Source organism: Galeopterus variegatus, unplaced genomic scaffold (assembly GCF_000696425.1).
Source record: "Galeopterus variegatus unplaced genomic scaffold, G_variegatus-3.0.2 Scaffold1873, whole genome shotgun sequence".
Classification (NCBI taxonomy): Eukaryota; Metazoa; Chordata; class Mammalia; order Dermoptera; family Cynocephalidae; genus Galeopterus; species Galeopterus variegatus.
In genome coordinates, this window is record NW_007727984.1 from 300,267 (window position 1) to 306,416 (window position 6,150).

The 6,150-nt window shown below is 36.2% G+C and overlaps 1 protein-coding gene across 1 annotated transcript in view; it reads left to right on the forward strand.

Moving 5' to 3' along the window:
* The window catches only part of RNF115 (ring finger protein 115), a 102,959-nt gene that overhangs the window by 66,814 nt on the left and 29,995 nt on the right, over nucleotides 1–6,150 (forward strand). The window lies entirely within an intron of this gene.

Sequence of the window (6,150 nt, forward strand, 5' to 3'; positions counted from 1 at the left end):
TTTTTTTTTTTTTTTTTTTTTTTGGGGGCTATTGTAAATGGGCAGGCTTTCTTAATTTCTCATTCTGCCTGTTCACTATTGGAGAAAAGAAATGCTACTGATTTTTGTGTGTTGTTTTTGTATCCTGCTACTGTGCTGAAATCATTTATCAATTCTAAGAGTTTTTTTGTAGAGGTTTTAGGCTGTTCGATATATAGGATCATGTCATCTGCAAACAGGGACAGTTTGACTTCATCTTTTCCAATCTGGATGCCCTTTATTTCCTTCTCTGATTGCTCTGGCTAGCACTTCCAACACTGTGTTGAATAGTGTGGTGAGACTGGGCATCCTTGTCTAGTTCCTGTTCTGAATTTCCTTCTCTGATTGCTCTGGCTAGCACTTCCAACACTGTGTTGAATAGTGTGGTGAGACTCGGCATCCTTGTCTAGTTCCTGTTCTGAAAGCTTTTCCCCATTCAGGATGATATTGGCAGTGGGCTTATCATATATGGCTTTAATTATGTTGAGATACTTTCAGTCTGTACCTAAATTGTAGAGAGTCTTTTTCATGAACGAATGTTTAATTTCGTCAAATGCTTTTTCAGCGTCTATAGAGATGATCATATGGTCTTTGTCTTTGATTTTATTGATGTGATGTATCACATTTATTCATTTGCATATGTTGAACCAACTTTGCATTCCTGGGATGAATCCCACTTGATCATGGTGGATAATTTTGTGTATGTATTGCTGTATTCTGTTAGCTAGTATTTTATTGAGGATTTTTGCATCTATATTCATCAAGGATATTGGCCTGTAGTTTTCTTTTTTTTGTATCTTTGTCTGGTTTTGGTATCAGGGTGATGTTTGCTTCATAGAATGAGTATGGGAGAATGGCCTCTGTTTCAGTCTTTTGGAATAGTTTGTTGAGAATTGGTATCAACTCCTCTTTGAAGGTTTGGTAGAATTCTACAGTGAACCCATCTGGTCCTGGGCTTTTTTTTTTTAAGATGACCGGTAAGGGGATCTCAACCCTTGGCTTGGTGTTGTCAGCACCACGCTCACTGAGTGAGCCAACCAGCCATCCCTATGTGGGATCTGAACCCGAGGCCTTGGTGTTATCAGCACCACACTCTCCCGAGTGAGCCACGGGCCGGTCTGGTCCTGGGCTTTTCTTTGTTGGGAACCTTCTCATAATAGCTTCAATCTCTTTTATTGTTATTGATCTGTTCAGATTTTCTATATCTTCTTGGCTCAGTTTTGGTAGTTTGTGTGTGTCCAGAAATTTATCCATTTCCTCCAGATTTTCAAATTTGTTAGCATATAGTTGTTCATGGTACTCTGTGATGATTTCTTGTATTTCTGAGGTATCAGTTGTAATATTACCTTTTTCATTTCTAATTTTTGCTATTTGGGTCTTCTCTCTTCTTTTTTAAGTTAGCCTTGCTAATGGTTTGTCAATTTTATTTATCTTTACAAAAACGAACTTTTTGATTCATTGATCTTTCATATCATTTTTTGGGTTTCTATTTCATTAAGGTCTGCTCTGATCTTAATTATTTCTTTCCATCTGCTAACTTGGGTTTGGATTGTTCTTGTTTTTCTAGTTCTTCAAGGTGAAGTGTTAGGTTGTTTACTTGCCATCTTTCCATTCTTCTGAAGTAAGCATTTAATGCGTTAAATTTCCTCCTTAGTACTGCTTTTGCAGTATCCCACAGGTTTTGGTACGATGTATCATTATTTTCATTAGTTTCAATAAATTTTTTGATTTCCTGTTTGATTTCTTCTTGGACCCATATGTCATTAAGTAAACTGCTGTTTAATTTCCATGTGTTTGTAGAGTTTCCAGAGTTTCGTTTGTCATTGATTTCTAATTTTAATCCATTGTGATCTGAAAAAAATACATGGGATAATTCCAATTTTTTTGAATTTTTTGAGACTTGATTTGTGACTAAACATGTGAACTATCCTGGAGAATGTTCCATGTGCTGATGAGAAGAATGAATATTCTGAGGTTGTTGGATGGAATGTTTTGTAAATATGTGCCAAGTCCAATTAGTCTAAAGTGTTGTTTACATCATGTGTTTCTCTGCTGATTCTTTGCCTAGATGATCTGTCCAATGCTGAGAGTAGGGTCTTCAGGTCCCCTGCTTTTATGGTATTAGTGTCTATCTCATTCTTTAGGTTTAATAGTGTTTGCTTTATAAATCTGGCTGCTCCGACATGGGGTGCGTATATATTTATGATTGTTATGTCTCAATGGATAAATCCTTTTATCATAATATAGTGGCCTTTATCTCTTTTTATGGTTTTTTTGTTTGTTTGTTTGTTTTTTTCCTTTTTGTCTTTTCTCGTGACCGGTAACGGGATCGCAACCCTCGGTGTCGCGCCCGCACCGCGCTCAACCAGTGAGCGGAACGGTCTCTATATAGGATCTGAACCCACGGCGGGAGCGCTGCCGCGCTCCCAAGCACCGCACTCTACCGAGTGCGCCACCGGGCCGGCCCTCTTTTTATGGTTTTTGATTTAAAGTCTATTTTATCAGATGTAAGAATAGCTACTCTGGCTTCTTTTTCATTTCTGTTTGCACGGTATATCTTTTATCATCCTTTCACTCTTAGTCTATGTGTGTCTTTACAGGTGAGGTGAGTCTCTTGAAGGTAACGTATATTTGGGTCCACCTTTTTAATCCAGTTAGTCCGTCTATGTCTTTTGAGTGGGGAATTTAATCCTTTTACAGTAATTCCAATTTAACACTTTATTGGAAAGTGTTGATTTACTCCTAGCATTTTATTGATTTTTGTTCAGATGTCTTAAGTATCTTTTGTTCCTTTCTTTCTGATTTACTGTTTGTCTTCTATTTACTGTTTGGCTTGGCTCAGGACATGTGGTCCTCGCAGCTCTTGGACCTCTTTGTGGGGGGCCTCTCTGGTGGTGTGCACTGGCCTGGGCTGGAGGTGTCCCGCGGTGGTGTCTACTTGCTCTGGTGCCAGTATGTTTTTTTTTTTTAACCCATGTGTTTTTATTTTTATTTTTTTATTTTATTTATTTATTTTTATTGAATCATAGTTGATTATACATATTTTGGGGATTAAGAGTTGACATATGTTGATCAAATCAATATTACTAGTATATATTTGTACTTATTTTTTATGCCCCTTGTCCAGTCTCTCTCTATCCTCTTCTCCTTTACCCCTCCCACCACTGATAACCCTAGTTTCTTCTCTCCCTCTGAAAGAGTAATGGTTACTCTGTTGATTTGTTGTCTAGATGATCTGCCCAATGCTGAGAGGTGTGTTCAGGTCCCCCAATATTATCATAGAGCAGATGCTTCTTCTGTCACTCTGGGATGGTTCTGTGGAGAGAGATATCCTCTTTTCTTTTGTCTCTGCTGGTGACTCTCCTTGTGTCATTGTACTCCAGTGGCTGGTGGACCATCTGTGTGGTGGTTGTGATGTCTAGCCACATTCACGGCAGCAGTGTTTACTGTGGTGGCTGTGGTAGGCCACCCACATGGAGGTGATGTTTTTGGCATGCTCCTTGGCACTGGTGGTGTGCCTGGTTGTGGGGGGTGTCCGGTCCCTGGCTCAATGTGCTGGGTTCCCAGACAGTCCCTGAGGCGCTGGCAGTGTGCCTGGTTGTGGATGAGAGGGTTCTTTAGTATGTTTTGCCCAGTTTTTAAATTATGGAGTTTAAAAAAATTGTTTAGGAGCTCTACTATATGTAGTATGGATGTTAATCTTTTCTGTATATTGCAAATTTAAATTTCCACTCTGTCCTTTGTTCTTGATCTTAAAAACCTTTGTTATGTAGGTGTTTTTAATTTTTAGGATATCAAATATTTCAATATTTCATATTTCACCTTGTGCTTAAAAAGGTTCTCCATATTCCAAGATTTAAAAAAGTTATTCCTATACTTTCTCTGGTATTTTCTTTATTTGGGCTTTTATGATTATATTAGTCCGAACACTTTTTGGTTACCAGTGGTAGAAAGTCAATTTGATATAATTTAAGAAAAAACTAGAATGTTATTATCACATAATTCAAATGGTTTTTAGCTGTACCAGGCCTAACGTCTCGCTTTTAGTGCCCTCTACTATCCTGATTTGAAATTCATTGATAATATAACTGATAAAACATAATTTTAAATATACTTATGCATATATATTATACTGTTCTCCAGCTAATATAAAGGAGAAATAAAAGGAAAGTAATATATAAGAATATTATGTGTTTTATGCTACACTAAAGCCTAATATTATGTGTTTTATACTACACTAAAAACAGAAAGTTTTTTTTTTTTAATTTTAAAGATAAAAATATTATGTGTTTTAACATATCAGGAGCCATGACTGTTCTGGGAGACAAAATGAAAAATCTGATGCTTGCCTCTGTGTATGGAATCATTAAGAATGTGGTAGCTACAAATGCAGATGATACAATAGTATTATATTGACAGTTCGTCCACCACAAGTAGCACTGGTATAGTGTTACAATTTTCCAAAATGGTGAAGAACTCTTGACAAAGTTGGAGGAGGGGGGCAGTATAAACTTTCTTTGACTTTTTACAATAGCTACATTCTTCGAAAATTTAGTATACATATATTAAAACCAAATGGAAGATACTTTGTGATTATGTGTAGAGTGGAGTTGGGTTTAGCCTAAGTTAATTTGGTAGTTTTTCTCAGTTAATTACTAGTTTTCACCAAATCAATATTCAGGCAGGATATTCAAAAATTATGTGTGTTGGAGAAAGTTCTTTGTTGGCTCTAACTGTCCTCCCATTTATTTCAGGGGGTGGGTAGCACTGCTCTTTCCTACCAAGTAAATGTGAATGGTGCCTCTCATTTACTGTGACTAGCAAAACTGCCCCCTCCAATTTTTAAATCACTCCCTACGGGTGATATTGAGAACTGCTGATAGAAGTTAGAAGTCCATGTATGGATCTAGTTGGTCAATATGTGGTCTTCATCTTTCTGTCACCCTTCTTCTGTCTTGAATCTGCTTTCTTGTGTTGGCATCATGATTTGATAGCTCTTATGTAAAGTGAAAGATGGCAGTGTTGGCTCCAAGTCTGCAAGAACATTAGTGCATTTATTTATAACATTAGTGATGAGGATATGTCCATCATCAGCTTTCATGGAGGGTTTCTGGCCCTGATTAGGTTTTATGCCCATACCCCTGATGGGGGTGAGTATTATTCTTATGTATTTTTTAGTTAAGGATAAACCTTTCTGCTCCCTCCCCATTCCCCCATCCCAGTATGAGTATCCAATTATTTGTAGCATAATTTATTGAATAATCCATCTGATTTGTAATGTCACCTCTGTTATATATATATTTTTGTGCTCATCTGGCTCTGTCTGAATTCTGTAGATCTTTATTTGTATGTTCCTAGGCATGTACCATACTGGTTTGTTTGCTATAATTTTATAGTGTGATTTGATACCTAGTAGGGAAAGTTATTATTGTAATTTGTAATTATAATAATATAATTATAGTTTGATTGGAAATGCATTGAATTTATATATTAATTTGGGGACAGTTGGCACTTTTTAATAATATTCAAATTTCTCATTTAGGCCCATGGTTTATGTCTCAATTTGTTTGATTCTTTTTTCTTAACAGGTTTTGTTTATTTTATTTTATTTTGTTTTGTTTTATTTTAATTTAATTATTATTACTATTATTATTATTATTATTTTTTTTTTTAAAGATGACAGGTAAGGGGATCTTAACCCTTGACTTGGTGTTGTCAGCACCACACTCTCCCAGGTGAGCCAGCTGGCCATCCCTATATAGGGATCCGAACCCTTGGCCTTGGTGTTATCAGCACCACACTTTCTCCCAAGTGAGCCATGGGCTGGCCCAAGAGGTTTTATTTTTTAGAGCAGTTTTAAGTTTACAGAAAAATTTAGAAGGTACAGAGATATTTTTTTGGTCATTCAGTAAAGTTTTATAGTTTCATTTAATTTTTTAACCAATTATTGCTGGAAAGCTTTTTACATCATCTTGCTACTTAACTGAATTCTCTTATTAGCTGTAATAGTTTTCCATTTTATTCACTTGGATTTTCTAGATTAGTAATCATATCATGTATAAATATTGATTGTACTTTTCTTTCCTATGTTTATGCCTCTTATTTTTTCTTACCTGTTGCACTATCAAAACA